Raw genomic sequence first — 17923 nt, forward strand, 5'->3', positions numbered from 1 at the left:
ATGATCACAATAGTCAAAATAATTAGCCTACCCACAACCTCACAGAGTTTTAACTTTTTTGTAAGTGGTAAGAATACTTTAAAACCTACTCTTGGGCTGGGAATGGGATTCAGCAGTGGAGCACTTGCCCAGGACATTCAATCTCAAATACCATGAAAAAAAAAAATCACTTTCTTAACCAAATTAAAGTATATAGTATGCTATTATCAACTAAGGTCATCATGTTGTACACTAATCTGCAGGACTTCTCCATTTTATAACTTCAAGTTCACACCCTTTGACCTGTATCTTCTCATTATCACTTCTTGCCAAGCCCCGTTTTTCTGTTTCTATGAGTTTCACATTTTCAGATTCCACATACAATGAAAAGATGTATTACTCTGTGTCTAATTTCCCTTAATATAATATTATGCAGGTTTATTCATATTGTGAAAGATGACAAGATTTTTTTTTCTAGAATTCACATATATGTAAACATTCTGCTATGCCAAGAGTGACTAACTGTTCTGATTTTCTCAGATCTGAATAGGTTCCTGGGATGTATGATTTTTAGTGCTAAAGCTGGGAAAGTTCTGGGAAGGGTGAGGCAGATTGGTCACCCCAGCTATGCTTTAGGGTCAGAATGACTGAATCGTGTTCTTGAGGAACACATTTTTTAAATATTATAATTACTAATGCATTAATTGTACCAATTAGTATTTCACTGTGACATTTGCATACATGCACATATGGAGCTTTGATGGTGTTCACTCTCATTTCTCCTCACCTGAACCCCCACTTATCCCTCCCAATAGTTCCTCTTCTTTCAGTTCATCATTTTTTTTTTTATAAATGAGATCCCTCCCGCATGGTTTTTGTTGCCAAGAACTACTTTGGCTATTCTGGTTATTTTGTTGTTCAAATAAACCTAAGGACTGATTTTCCTATGTCTGTGAGGAATGATCTTGGTAATTTAATGGGCATTGCATTGAATCTGAGATAAAACATGTGATACTTATATTTTTGTATCAGTCTTATTTTTGCTTAATATCTTCCAATTGTATCAATTTTGCTATAACAGGATTGCATTCTTCTTTATCACTGAATAATACTCCACTGCTTTTATAGACCATATTTTTTTTTACTCACTTTTCTGTTGACAGGCATCTAGGCTGATTCCATATCTTGGTTATTATGAATCATTCTACAATAAATATGAGTGTGTGCATGTATCCATTTTGTATGTTGATTTAGTTTCAATTATATACCCAGGATGGCCCAACCAACAGTGTATAAAGTTTCCCTTTTCTCCACACTTCCACCAGTATTTTGCTTTTAACAACAGCTATTGCAATTGGGGTGAGATGGAATCTCAATGTGCTTTTAATTTGCATTTCCCTGATAGCTAAAGATACTGAGTATTTTTATACATTAATTAGTCATTTTACTTGTTCTTTTGTGAAGTATCTATTCAGATCATTTGCCCATTATTATTGCATTAGTTTGTTGTAGTTGTTATTATCATTGAGGTTTTTAAATTCTTTATATACTCTTAATATTAATGCTCTGCCATGTGAAGCGTGGGTAAAGATTGTCTCCAATTCTGTACAGTGTCTCTTCATTCAGTTGACTGCTTCCTTTCCTGTCCAAATGTAATCTCATTGGTCAATTTGTGTTTTTGTTTTCTGTAAAATGACATTGTAGATCTATTTTTACGTTTTTAAAATACTTTATTAATACCTTATAATTATACATCATAGTGAGCCTCAAAATATTAGATTGCATAGAAAACAGGTGTATGCAAGTCTTGGTGTGTTTTCCTCTGGATCCTCCCTGGCTGTCAACCCTCCCCATACATGTTAGTGAAATCTGTAGTGACACCTTCCTATGTAGACATAACATAATTTGATCTTTTTTTTTAAATCAGCCTTCCTTTTTCCCCTCCCCATTTCCCTCCCCTGTACCCTTCCACTATTCCAATGGTGTTATTTTCATTTATCCTATTTTTCTCTCTAGCTTTCACATACTAGAGAAAACATACTTTTGCCCTATACAAGTCAATTCAAAATGGATCAAAGGGCAAAAATTAGACCAGAAATGTTGGAATCAACAGAAAAAAAATCAGAGGAACAATTCTCCAATATATAGGTAGCAGTAGAATTTTTCAATATAACCCCAAGCTCAGAAAAAAAAACCCTGAAAATCAATAAGTAGAATGGCATCACATTAAAAAGATTATGCAAAGCAAAGAACACAAGAGTCTTGAGATAGATTATTTTTACTTTTTTTTTTTTTTGGTGCTACTGGGGGTGGAACTCAGGGGCTTTTCTACCTCTGGGCTCTACTCCCAGACCTATTTTACACTTTATTTGGAAACAGGGTCTCACTAAGTTGCTGAGGGCCTCACTAAGTAGCTGAGGCTGGCTTCAAACCTGTGCGATCCTCCTGTCCCAATCTCGCAAGCACAGGGATTACAAGCGTGCACCACCACGCCCAGTTTATTTTTAAGAGAAACCTCAATATTCTTTTCTTCTACATCAAAAACTCAAAAGTCCAGGTATGAATAAAGCTTGTTAAGAAGCTGAGTGTTTCAATTTAAAAAGCATCATTACTTCTAAATACCTCTTGCTCCCAAGTGAATTAATGCTTTGAACACATTGTGCACATAATCCTAAATTAGCTCAAATGTACTCTACAATTGCCATTAAGTTAGAATTAAAAACTATAAATATATAAACATAACACAGAGAAACTAATTGTATTAAAAATATTTATTACACACAACTGAAGAAAAAGAACAAAAATAATTATTAATTTAAGATGCTTAAATTTGCCAGGCGTGGTGGCACACACTTGTAATCTCTGCACTTGGGAGGTGGAGACAGGAGGATGGTGCAGGTTCGAAGCCAGCCACGCTGGTTTAAGAGACCCTGTTTCCAAATAAAAAGTATAAAAATAGGTCTGGGAGCATAACCCCAGAGGTAGAAGGGTTTCTAGAAACCCCAGTACCACGAAAAAAAAAAAAAAAAAAAAAAACATGCTTAAATTTAAACAAAGGGTTGCTGTCCTTTGTGAGTTCTAAAATATGTTTGAGTTCTAAAATTATGTTTCTTTTTCAAAAGTATATCTAATTTAATATGTAATGTTATAATTAATGTATATATTTGAAATACTTTATAACATTGAGCTTTTGTTTGTTTTTATGGCTTTGACTCTAGGGCCACAAACACGAATATTTGGTTCTATTATTTTTTTTCTTTGAAATTGATATTATAGTGCCAAAAAGCACTTAAGTTCTAAAAAGAGAATCAATCAATGATTATGGATAAAATAGTGCAAAGAAAAAATTTTAGACTGAGAATCAGGAAAATTATCTAAAAAATTGAAATTCTGATCAATACTATAAAACCAAGTATAATTCTATTATTAATTACTCCAGTGAATATTATCAGAAACTTCTAATTCTAGAAAACAAAAGTTAACATGTTTTCTTATGAAGCTACCATTATTTTTTATCTATGATTTCTCATCATTCTTCATTATCTCCTATTGCTTTGGTTTGGATACATATCTTCCTGAGGCACATAAAGACCTGGTCCTTAGCCCGTGGTATTACTGAAAAGTTGTAGTATGTTTGAGAGGTGGGGCTTAGTGAAAGTCATTGGGAGTATGCCCTAGGAAGGTATCCTGGGACCCTGATATTTTCCTCTCTCTGTGTTTCCTGGCCAACTTTAGATGAGCAGCCTTGTCATCCATATTTATCATAATGATGTACTGCTTCACCACAGGCCCAAAAGCAACAGGCCAACTGATTATGACATAAAACTTTCCAAATGTGAGCTAAAATAAACCTTCCTTCTTTTCAGTTGACTATCTCAGGTATTTTGTCACAGTGTAGGAAAGCTGACTATTACTACAAATGGATTTTCTACAGTACTATAATCATAGCTTTCAGTTAGAACTAATTAAGTCCTATTTGTTTCCCCATAGCTTTTTATTCTTTCTGCCCAAACCACAAATATATCAACATTACAAATGTACATTTAAACACTACAATAGCCAGGAGTGGTAGTGCAGGCTTGTAATCCTCGCACTTGGGAGGCTGAGACAGGAGGATCGGATCGCACAAGTTCGAAGCCAGCCACCCTGGCTCAAGAGACCCTGTTTCCAAATAAAAACATAAAATATGTCTGGGAGTATATCCTGAAGGTAGAAGGGTTTCCAGGAACCCCAGTACCACTAAAATAAATAAATAAATAAATAAATAAATAAATAAATAAATAAATAAATAAATACACTACAATAAAAATACTTAAGGCTGTGTGTGGTGGCGCATGCTTATAATCCCAGTGCTTGGGAGGCTGAGACAGGAGGATTGCACAGGTTCAAATCCAGATTCAGCTACTAAGTGAGGCTCTCAGCAATTTAGTGAGACCCTGTTTCCAAATAAAATATAAAAAATATGTCTGTAGGTCTGGAGTATAACCCAGAGGTAGAAAAGCCCCTGGGTTCTACCCCGCAGTACCACACACAAAAATAGTGTCTAATAACTTTTACTTCTTCAGATACATCATGCCTAACTATCTTCTTTCAGAAGTTTTTCATATTCACCAAACTACTTCTGCCCAAGAGCCCTTGATAACAATCCTTGTAGTAAAATCCTTTTTTTTTTTTTTGCAGGTCTGAGGATGGAACCCAGAGTCATTTGACCTCTGAGCTACATCTCTTGCCCTATTTTTAATTCTTTATTTTGAAACAGGGTCTCACCAAGTTGCTTAGAGCCTCACTAAATAGCTGAGGCTGTCTGCAAACCATGATCCTCCAGTCTCAGCCTCCAGAATACTGGGATTACAAGCCTGCACCACCACGCCCAGCTGTAAAATCCTTTGATGACTTCATTAAAACTTTATGCCAAGTTTTGTAAATAGCTTCTTAAATCATCCAATTTAAATGTTCAAACTCTTTCTTACCCTAATGACATGTTCCCCATCAAGGCAATAAGTACATAGATCATTGCTTGCTTATATGTGGCACTTATTAAATATAGGTGGGCTTATAATTGTATCCTCAACTGCAATGCAAAATTCTCTGTGATAGCATCTTAATTCTTGGTATTTAGACACTATTTTTTTCTTTATTTAATCGTCCACCATAACTAACACCAAAATGTAGGGGCCTAGTTAAGCATCATGGCACATACCTGTAATCCAAGTACTTGAGAAGCTGAGACAGAAAGATGGCAGGTTTAAGGCCAGCATGCAGTAATTTAGCCAGACAACACACACACACACACACACACACACATACACACACACACACACACACACACACACACACACACACACCTACAGTTTAGAGGCTTAATTAATTGATATGGATAATACTGCCAAAAAGCTTCAGAGAACAAGAAGTTAGCAGAATAAAAATAATTCAATTTTTAAATGTTTTAAAAATATTGATGCAAGACAGACACATTTGAGAACTCTTACAATCCCAATACTTGTGAAGCTGACAAGAGGATCACAGAATCAAGGCCACTCTCAGTAACTTAGTGAAACCCTCAACAACTTAGTGAGACCCTGTTTCAAAATAAAAAATAAAATTGGGCTGGGGGTGTAGCTAAGAGGTAGAACACCTTTTAATTCAATTTCAATTTCAAATTCAAGCATATATACATACATTCATACAAGATAAATTCACTAGGACAACTCAGTATTTTTTCATTTCAAAAACAGTGAGGGATCAACTGAAATTAAAAAAAAACATGCTTTTAATGGACATGACAGTTTTCCCCCTTCACATTGATGAATAGTAGGACAAATTGCATTTTAAAACATTTGAAATATTTGCATTTGTTTTGTTTTAATCTTTAATTTTTTCAAGTCCTTATAATTAACAAGATTCTAAAGTAATGGTTTGCCATTGTTTTATACTTTAATCCTTCAAATTATGCTTTTCTGCAGGGCATGGTGGCACACACTTGTAATCCCTGCACTTGGGAGGCGGAGACAGGAGGATCGCGCTGGTTCAAAGCCAGCCTTGATGGTTTAAGAGACCCTGTTTCCACATAAAAGATATAAAATAGGTCTGTGAGTGTATCCCAGAGGTAGAAGGGTTTCCAGAAACCCCAGTACCACCAAAAAAAATTATGCTTTTCTTCTTCAGTTTATTTGACCTTGTGTATGTTTTTTAAATTATTAGAAAGCCACCATATTCTTTAGTGTAAGATTTGCTTCTATTTTTCTATACCCTTGATAGAAAATAAGATGGTACATTATGATTGTTCCAATCATTCTATGAATATAGCTGGGAGTGTTTGAACAGAGTAATTAATTAATACTATATTTTTATGCCTGTAACTTGAAAATCACCAGTGCTGGGGGAGAAATCATAGAAAATGGAACATGTGGGCAAATTGTGAATGTCTAGGCACTTTACCTTAATTTGCATGTCATTAACAAGCCAGCAGATACATCCAATGGACCAGGCCTTTCAACCTTTCACAGAGGATGAGGATGGCAAGAGAGATTAATAATTTAGACAAGAAAGGGGAAAGGATGAGATCCATGTAGGCACATACTGGAATAGGCCCTTGAATTTTAATAACCATAGTTGCTTCATGGAAGATGTTACTAGTATCTATTCAAAATACAGATAAATTTAGAATAGTCGACTTTATCACAGTCTTTCTTGATGACACTTTTTTTTTCAAATCCCAGAAGTAGGAAGAACTGACTTTTCTTAGGCAATTGGCTTGTGGCTTGTTACTGTTTTAATGAATATAGAATTTTTATTTTTTATTTTATTTTGCTCTTTTTTTTACAGTACTAGGCATTGAATCCAGGGACATTATATCTCCAAGCTATATCCCCAGCCCTATTTTTTTCTTTATTTTGAAACAGGGTCTTCCTATGTAGCTTAGGCTGGCTGTGAACCTGTGATGCTTCTGTCTGTCTCTCAAGTACTGGGGTTGCAAGTGTATGCCACCACACCTGACCAACTATTGGACTTGAAACTGGCTGTATTTATCTTTGTTGTTTGTATGCTTGGAGCTAGATTTGCTGCCTAACTCTAGAAAAGAGAAAGGATAGTATGCAATTTAGCTTGCAAATAATTCTACACACATTTTCACCCAACTTGAATTCCTTTTCTTTGTGAGTTACATCACTAATTTCCCTGATGTATCTTTCTTCAAGTGTCTTCAGCCACCTGTCTCATCAGAATAAGATTACACCTTCCAGGGACAAAGTTGGTTTTTTTGACCTTTTGCTACACATTTGAACAGAAACCTGGGGCATCTCATCAAAGGAAAACCAGAGTTCTATAAGACTGAGAAGAAGGATATAGCATAAGGAGAAAATTAAATAAAATAGGGTTTAATAGACATAAACAGGGCTATTCGTAAATGACCTAAAAAGTAGATTCTTGTGTCCTGTTCTCTTGGAAACCCCAAAGTCAAGATAAAGGTAAAACATTGTGTCCAGAAATCTTGTTTTTGAAGCTTTAGGGGTATGCTGGATATTAAGCTGTTCTGAGTGACTTAGCTACTTCATGCCAAAATTGAATGTTAATTCTCACTGATTTAATTTCAGAAAGTAAATCTTTTGATAGCATAACACTTTTGAGAACAAAGTTTCTCAGTGAGTAAAAAGCAGCCCTCACTTGAGAGCAAGGTGCCATTATAATGCATCCTACCTGTAGGATGTCATTAGGAGAAATATAATTTCCTGTTTCTTGTTAAGTTAGCTGTTCTTTATTTTTATGTCTATTATTCTTTCCTGACCAATGCCTGAGTAGATTTTTATTCTTTTAGCCAGTAGTAATTTTTATTTTCTCACATTTTTAAACATAGTAATATATAAACTAAGAGTAGATACTCAAATAAATACTGAGTTTTGTGGAATATTGAAATACAAAGCTAAAAATATAAAATTAAGATTTCACCAATGTTTTAATTACATACATCTTTAAAATGGTGATTATTATCCAACACATTTTCAATTGTCTTAATGTTTTGCTTTTGGTGTCTCTCCTTTTACTATAGCAAGTATCACTGATTTAATATAATAGAATTTGGAGACTTTCCCCATTTGTGCCACTTGTTTTCATGAATTAAGAAAATGGTTGCCAGTTTATTGAAGTTGGGCCAGTTCTGAAAGCCCTGATTCTATATCTCTAATATTTGTACATTACTAATTCATAATAATGCATGCAAAATCTTAAAATACTGAGACATAAAGTGTTAAAATTTCGTCCTTGTATAATTACTAGGAGAATGTCAATTAATTCTTCCCTCTATCTTTCTCATACACACATATACACCTATCAAGGCAGGAGACAGGAGTCAGAAAATAAGGAATTTGTATTTCAATTGTACTATATGCCAAAGAACAGTGGACAATCTAAGTTTGGAAGTTGAAGTGAATATAACTAAATTTTTTATTCTTCACATGCAATTTCAGTGATGAGTGTGTGGCACTGGAACCCTGTTGGTCTGCAATAACGTGTTGTTGGAAGTGGTGGCACATACCTGTGATCCCAGTACTTGGGAGGCTGAAACAGGAGGACCTCAGGTTCATGGCCAGCTTTAATAATTTAGTGAGGCACTCTGCAGCTAAGACTCTGTTTCAATTTAAAAAAATAAAATAGGGCTGGGGGTATAGCTCAGAAGAAGAATACCCATGTGTTCAATTCTCAGTACCACAAAAATTAATTAACTCAACATCAAGTATTTCTGCTAATTACAGAGACCTGAGTTCTAGAAAGACATCTGAGTACCAAGCATTGGTTATCACAATGGCATCAGGTCAGTTTTTAGTGGTTTTCAGTTAATGATAGGTTTTTATGTTCTTTACTGACTTCTGAGAGATTTTAGAATGAAATAATGAAAACCAGTAGCTTCCTTTTACTTGATAATGTTTAAGGAATCAAGCACTGCTGTTAATTGCTTTCTTCCTTCTTGAGGTCCAGATATTCCTGACAGTAGTCATTTTAGGAGAATTAACTGAAGGTCATAGGATCACCCTCAGGACCAAGATTCACACTATTGTCTCAAATTCTGGCTTTATGAATTCCATACCCGTGGTTCTGGGTCAGAGCCTCAGTATCTCCAGTTTAAGTCATTAAATGCTGAAATTTCTCTATTAATGAAACAAAGATAATGATAGTATTATAAGAAAATAAATGAGTAAATATTCCAGAATTTTAGTATAGTCCCCATAACATAGTAGGTACTCATTAATGCTATCAGTGTGTGCTTTATTTTTAAGGCACACATAAATTTTAAAAAATGCCCTCCAGTAACCACGGAATACCTTTCTGAATATAATAGTCATTTCCAAGATACTAAAAATTAGACAATTTTATGAGAAAACTTTGCTAAGAGCAATATATGAATAAAACACTTTTTCCTCAGAAAGAAACATTAAATTAACATTTAATTTAAATGATGAAATGTACTTAATAGTATGTTTAAATAAAAAATGACACTGTAGTTAAATTAAACGTAGTTTGTCTCTACTGTAAGAAATTTATTAGGTATGTGATCATTCATTCCACAGAGACTTATATAAATGTATTATATCCTAGATATCAAAGATTAAATTTTCAAAATCTCTCCCTTCCAGGAGATCAAGACATCATAGGAAGGTGAGAAGGTTTTAACATGTACTCTAAAGGAGGGCAGAGGAGTGAAGGTAGGCTGCTACTCATGTGGTTATGTTCTGTACCATTAAAAGGAGGATGGTAATTTTGTAGATTACAACATTCAGGACACAAAAATGATCTTTAATGAGGGTTTTTTTTATTACCTTGTAAAGGATAAAATAAAACTGTGTAATTTAATTCAGCAAATATGTATCTAGCATTTTCTATATGCCAATAAGAGGTGGTATTGACATTTAAAAAACTGAGGTAATATAAATTTCAATAGACTGGAGAAAGGACTAGAGATAAGAATTACCTTTGATTAAGAAAACGAACAAAAGAAAATCATATAACTGTTTACAGGAAAAATGTGAGAGTTCTTATATCTCTTTGGGTTTGTGTGTGTGGTAATTATGACTGAACCCAGGGACATTCTGCCACTGAGCTACAACCCCCATTCTTTTTATTTTTTATTTTAAAATAGTCTTACTCTGATCATCCTGTCTTGGTTTTCCAAGGACTGGGATTACAAGTGTGCACCAACATATCCAGTTCTTATATATCCTTGGAATGAGGAAAGCATTTCTAGCAGTGACTCAAAATTTGCTGAAGAGAAAATAAGTTCAACTATATAAAACATTTCAAGATGTCTGCACAGGAGAAAATCACAATCAAAAACAATTATTGAGTTGGGAAAAAATAATAGCTAATCATATTACAGATGAAGAGTCCATGGCCTTACATTTTAATAGTTCCTAGAGAAATCAAAAGCAATATCTTAATGTAAAAAAAAATTCAAGAAAAAAGTACAAATTCTTAAACAATAGCAAAATTCTTATTCATTATCATAATATAAATGCAAGTAAAATATACTGAGGTAGTATGTTTTTGTCTATTTAGACCGGCAAAATTGAAGTTATACAATGATTAATATATATCTATACAATTCTTCTGGAGGACAATTTGACAGTCAAATGTGTATAGCCTTCATCCAGCAATTTCATTTAGGGAATTTATTCTATAAATGGCCTTCCATAGTGCAAAGTGATCTATGTGCATTTGCCCTTTGTAGCATTGCTCTAATAGCAAAAGTTTGGAAACAACCCAAAAAACCATCAATGGGACACTATTTAATAAAATAATAGTATATCTTTGCAATGGGCTATTATGTAGCCACTAATTTATAAAAGGAAAATGTTCTCTATATGACAGATAGCATGTCAAAGTCTATAAGCTATATTAAAGGAAAAGCAAAGATCCAGAGCCATTTATATAAATCCTACATGTGTGAGGAAAAAAAGAAAATAAAACTATGCATTTAAATTATATAAAACAACTTGGGAAGTACATATTGCAACTAGTAAAAAAACAAATGTCAACCATACAGTGTGTAATAGTAATTGAATAAATGAAGAGGTTAGATAATGGGCTTGCCATGATAGAGCCTTTTTTTCTGTTTTATTGTTTGTTCATATTTTTGTGCCAATCTTAACACATCATATGTTCAAAATAAAATAACTTAATTGCATATGTTCTAAAAGAAACATAAGTATATCATCTTTAGAGCATATATACAAACCGTTTATAGTTTCTTGTTTTTTATCACATTCTGCTAGGTGTTTGTGTGTGTATATGTGTGTGCATTATTATATAATTACACATGTTATATACAATGCATGTTATATATTATTTAAATGTTAATGAACCCTTACAAGATAGGTAATAATCTTGATTTAAGGTCAAGTGAGTTTCACAGAGAATAAGATTTTAAGTTTTATCCAAGAAATAATAATAATAACTAATGCTTATATAAACTTATGTATCAGGTAGTGTTCTGAAAATCTAAAATATATTAACTTGATCATCAAACAATATTATGAGGTATCTACTAATACTTTTGTCATTTTTCATAGAGGAAATAATAGTACAATAGGATAAGTAATGCGTCCCAAGAGCAAACTGTCTCTGAGCTCAGCCCCCAGCCCTTGTCACTTATTTATTTATTTATTTATTTATTTATTTATTTATTGAATCAGGCTATCACTAGGATGCTAAGAATCTTGCTATGTTGCTGAAGCTGTCTTGGAATCTGTACTGCTGCTATCATAGCCTCCCAAATACTGGGATTGTAGGCATTTGCCCACATGCCCTACTAGGTCTTTTTAAACACTTTGCTGTTATCTTGGTAATTCTAGCAATAAATCCCACTATTTTTCTATAGTTTAATTTATTTATGTCATGAAATATGAACACTGAAATTTGGTATTCATTTATATGCAATATTTTTTTAAAAAAATAATAAAATCAAGAAGGATAAACTATAAATGAGCAAATAAGGTGACCTAACTAATGGTGATGGAAGGGGGAAGAGGGAAAGTTTCTAATGTATATGATCTACATTCACAAATGTAACAAAGTCAATCACTAAGCCAAACATGAGAAGGAGGAAGGGAGAGGGAATGGAGTGGGAAGTGAGAAAGGGCTAAATGAGTGATGTGTGCATGTATGCCTCTACCATCGTATACCCCATAAGATGTATGAATGCAATGTATCAATTAAAAAAAAAAACACTGAAATCATGAAGAGCTATGTGGTGCAGAAATAGTAAATTCTCCCCAATCGGCAAGAAAAAAAAAAATTTTATAATAACCATGATTCTTTTTGAATGCAGTGTGCTATGCCTTGGTGAGGAACTGGACTGGATAGTAAAGGGTATGGGTTCTTGAAAGCAAGTTTGCCACTAGAAGCAACTTAGTTCTCTTTGTCCACCCTGCTTCCTCCAATAAAAATGATCTCTTGGGTCTACCGCTGCTTGACATTCCACAGCTCCAAAATTCTGCAAGAACAGCTACTATTCCCAAAGCTGACTCCACAGAAGAACTTTTCCCAACACAGTTTTTTGGAATGTCCCCAAAAGGGCCCACTAAGTCGAAAGCACCTTTAGAAAAGTAAGTCCCTGAAGGCATAAGGTCACAGAGCCACCTGGTTGTTTAAACTGCAAAACAGCAAAATTTTACTCCACTCTCATGAGAGTGATTTCTAAGAGACTGGGACAGTGTGAAAGGTGAAAGCTGAGCCAGCCAGCAGCAAAGGCCTGAGCTGTAACTCTGTGTCCAGGTGGGAAAGAGAGCTATGAATTAGTTCCTCTGAGTGCTGCATTTTCTACTCTGCCAAATGACCTTACTGGAGAAAGACATAGGCCACTTAAGAGCTCAGGCTTAGAGTATTTAACCTCATAGAAACTTTGGCTGGGTACTTAGAATATAGAAACACACTCATTTTAAATTTAGAACAGCAAAGAAAACCCACCAATTACATTAGCTATTTGCAATTATTTATATTTAAATATATATTTATGAACCCTGGGTTCCAGGGTCTAATTTCAGTAGAGAGTCTTTAATTAAATCCCAGATCTAAAGATTTAAATGTTTGTTCCAGCCAGCTGCCAAGTGAAAACTGACGCATATAGAGACGAGAATGTAAAATGGGATTGCATGGGCACTGCCAAAGTGTAATGTCTGCCGTGGAGCAGGATGCAGGTTGTAGAATACTGCCGTCTCAGCAGACTACAGCTTAACTGCCAACGCCTGACAGAAAGAATGATTTTCTTTTAAGGCAGCTAAATGTCTTAGAGGATTGTATTGGACTGAATTTGTAAAATACCTACAGCCTCTTTTCATCTGAATTAAAAAGCTTCATTTGAGAACTTCATTTTGAATACATTTCAGAAGAGGACCCAATCTATACGTATAAAGCACTTTAGGATCCATGTTAACACACTCTCCCAAGGAATATTTGGAAGTCTATGGATCAGTATCCACCATTTAAAAATATAAAATTGTCAGCTACCCTGAATGTGATCCTTAAATCAAGTAAATGAGGGATCGCACTTCATACTGATTGAAGCATCAAATGACAGGAGTTGAAAGCAAATTCACTATCTTGGCAACATTTCAAACATAATTTTAGGAGTTAAACTTGGCCTTTATATTCATAAATAGTTAAATTCTGTATAAGAACACAAGCAAAGTCAGAACAATCATTTCATCTTTAGAGAGAACAGGATTTTAGCTGTTGGACCTCTTATAAACAGGAAAGGAAAGAAGAGGGTTGAATATGAGAAAATATGCCCAATATCTTCATTCAAATCCTGATTTTAATATTTATATAACCTAAGAAAACTATTTAGCTCTTATCTGAAATATTTGTGTGATCTTACTTATATCTCCAAGCTATGTGAACCAAATTAAATGTGAAGGCAATATGCACGGTACCTAGCCTCAGATGGCAATCAACACAGCGGCTGAGTCCTGAATCTTGATATCTTGTTCTCATCACATGTCTTATAACATCACTAATGGACAGGGAAGTATCTTCAACAGTTACCATGACTAAGTCTGAGTTTTAAGTAAAAAGACTCTGCACAAATCTACAAGCATGATGACATCTTTATCACAGTGGACAAAATGTCCAGTATGTGCCACTTTGGCAATGGAGGACAAACAGAATTTCATTGTTTATATTTGTTAGAAGAAATGTCTGGTCTCTCCTGCCTGAGCCCTTTCACAGTTCTGAGAGAGTGCTGTGTCTGCATTTTTCTAATATGGATGAAACATATTTTGTACTCTTCAATTATTTAGAGATTTGCTGCTGTCTTTGTTTTTCTTTCTCATGCTGAATTAATGATACAGTGATCCTGGGCACCCACTTTCATTTTAGGAGGCACAAGACCTAAACTGACTGGGAAGCTATGTTAGTTAATACTCCCCAGCTCCCTAAGTTGCACTAATAGCAATAAAGCTGACATATTGATGGCCATCTGTCTGCCTCTCATCTGGTTCTGAATTCAGTAGGGAAGATGGATGATATTGATTAATTCCCTAAAAGCTTAATGATGAAGGGCAAATCTCAAACTACTAGTACAGCTATAGCCCAACTAAAAAAACATACTCAAAATAATTGGCTGAATGCATTTTCCTGTGGTTTAGAAATTTTCACTTAATACACACATATACACATACATACACACACGTATATACTAATTATACACTATATAAGATTACATGCTGTATAATATATAATAAAAGAGTCACCAATACATATATCTTCAGATTTCTAATTTTCTGAAAGTACCTATTTAAAATGGAAACAAATCCAATCTGTTCATCTTACCTTAGTAATTACCTTACAGATAAATGGAGATGCAGTATGCTGCCTCCAGAGCACCTTACACATGACTGATTTAAAAAGTAAAACTTTGAGTAAAGTAATTGCTACATTTGGTTAATGATTTATCAAAATTTTCCAAGTATTTTACTCAGCGTTAACATGTAGCCTATTTCTTTAGGACTGAAATTTGAATTTATAAGTGTAAATCCTTCCTGCTTTCTCTTTTTCTTTCAGTCTATCTGGCAGGATATTCTTCAATTTTCCTTAATAAATTATAAAAATATACACATAGAAAATTAAAAATTCTACCCCAGTATTGTCCAAAATTTTTGTAATATTTTATAATGAATAAGCCTAGAAAAATTAAAATATCTTGTGGTTTGTGTGTTGTTTGCATACAGATTCAGTTGAGTGCTGTGAATATTCAAATTCATTTTTGTGATATGATGAGCTTTAAAGTATGGTACTAAATTGACAAAAAACTAAAATATCAGAGAAAATTTTTGAAACTTTTAATTTTCCCTCTAGTTATTGAAAAAGTAGAGAATAAACAAGTGGTATTAGGTCACACAGCTAAATAATTAAGAGAAATATTAGTTTATTTTTTCGCAGAACAAAACAAGTGCCTGAAATATTAGTTATATATACTTACAATTAATTCTGAAAATGAGAATTATTCAAATATTTGTGTGCCAAAAGAACAAGATATTAAAAGATGAATAGAAAAATGTTAAAGAAACATGACCATGTATCCACTGCAATGCAATAAAAATTTTGAAAAGTCTGCTAAATTTTTGCCACATAACTCAGTAGGTAAAATAAGCCCTCAGGCCTAACTTTCTTTTTTTTCTGATAGGACAATTATTTGTCAATTTCTGAAGTCATAAGCTTACTCAAAACCATTAGATGCCTACAATTACCATTTGACATTCCTCTAAGAGGAAAAAAAAGAGCTGAGTTTTGTCTCAGGCCTCTTGTCTTTTGTTCTATTTATTCATCCCATTCCTAATCAAAATGAGTGACCTCAATAAGCTTTCCATTTGGCTTTTTGTTATTAAGGGTAAAAAATACTAAGAAAAGTGAAGCTTACTCATCTACTTTTCTTTTTTTCTAGACTTAGAGATACTGTTTTCACATGTTCAGTCATTTGTCATCAACTTTTCTAGCTCCTCATGGTGTATATCAGAAACTCTTTCCTACTAGAATTTTTAAGCTTCACATTCTATACAAAATAAATAATCTTGAACTTGTATTCTCGGCTGCAAATTCAAATTACTAAGGCAGATTCAATCTTTATCTCTTCAACCTCCATCTTTTCATTTGTTCATTTATTCATTTATTCCACAGATATTTAGCAGGCATTTACTCTGCTCTTGGCACTACAATAGGCATCAGAGAAATGATGATGGATGAAAACTGGTATGTTCCTTCTCTTCCTGGAAAGTAGTTAACAAAAAGAGACTAGAAAACAGTTATGATTGATTGGAGAAGACTCTATGCAGGCTCACCTGAAGGAGTGTAGGGACTGAGAAAAGGCTTTTCTGTAGAACTAGTGTGGCAGCTAAGACTGAGGGAGTTAACTAGGCAAGTTCTAGCAAAAATTTTCAGACAACAGCAATACCATCTGTCAAGGTACAAGGGCAAGAAAGAAAGCCTAGAAATACTTGAGAACCTTGAAAAGTTTTGAAAGGGGAAAAAAGAGATCCTAGTAATATGGAAGGATTGGATCAGAATTATTTAATCAGATTAGACACAAAGAAATGTTTTCACTAGAATATTAAATCCAGGAAAATATCATCATCACAACTGTGCTAATAAAATCATTCTGGTCAAAAAGTGATGAATTATGTTGAAAGAGAAAATACTAACTTTAAGGATTTCGCATTTGAAGTGACTGTGGGAATCCATTAGGCAAATGTTGATAGTGCCTCTAGACAATGGATGTATTATAGAGCTATTTAGGTGGTGGAATTGACAGTTGATGAAGTAACAATAATTATAATAAGATATGAATAATAACAAAATATTGTATTAGTGTTCTAGGCATTTTACCTATATTCTCTTTTTACTGCTCATACTACCCAAAGAAATATGAAGTAACATTTTTTCTATTTTATTTACAGGAAAAATGAGTCATAAAACATCATAGAAGTAAGGAAAGAAAGGAAGAAAGCAAGACAAAAAGGAAAGAAAGATTGATTTCCTAAGGAATAAAGAGTAGTCCCATTTCCTACCATTCTGGCCCATTTGGAAGTTTTCCTGAAGCTGGACAGTTCCCAATATATGGACTCCTTTCTATACTATACTTATACATATTTACTATTTTTCTTTCTTGCCCTTCATCATAAATATTTCTCTCAAGTTAAAAGATACAGTAAACTTTTCTCTCTAGATATTTTAAAGTTACAGGTTTTGCATTTTTAGTATTTTACTTAAATGCTTATATACTTAGCTCATTCCTCAACAGCAGTTAGAAATATTCAGTATTTATGTTCATCATCTCACATATGATAGAGTTTTGCATGTTTGAATTCTGTTTGTCATAACTTGAAATTTATTTATAAATTGATATTAAAAATTGGAAATAGCCAGGCGTGGTGGTACATGCTTGTAATCCCCGTGCTTGGGAGGCTGAGACAGGAGGATCATGCAGGTTCAAAGCCAGCCTCAGCTATGTAGTGAGGCTCTCAGCAACTTAGCGAGACCCTCTTTCCAAATAAAATATAAAAGAGGTCTGGGAGTGTAGCCCAGAGGTAGAAGGCCTCTAGGTTCCATCTCTAGTACCACAAAAAAAGTTGGAAATAAAAATTAGGATTATATTTTGATGGTCTAATTTCCTACCATTCTGGTCTATTTGGAAGTTTCCTGGAAGCTGAAGTGGATAGTTCCCAATAATCGGACCCCTTTCTATATCAAGACTGAATCTTTCTTCTGTCCCGAAAGGCTTCCATTAGCATCAATAGAGCTTGTACCCTGTATCCAGGGAAACCTCAAATGGCTGAGGATTTCATGTTCCCAGAGGCAACCTTTATAAAATGAGGAGCTGGATTTCGTGGCTAAATATCTTCAACTTCCCAATCCTACCACAGGATGATTCTAAGCCTCCTAATTAGCTTCCCAGTCAGAATAA

Source organism: Muscardinus avellanarius (genome assembly GCF_963383645.1).
Source record: "Muscardinus avellanarius genome assembly, chromosome: 2".
NCBI lineage: Eukaryota > Metazoa > Chordata > Mammalia > Rodentia > Gliridae > Muscardinus > Muscardinus avellanarius.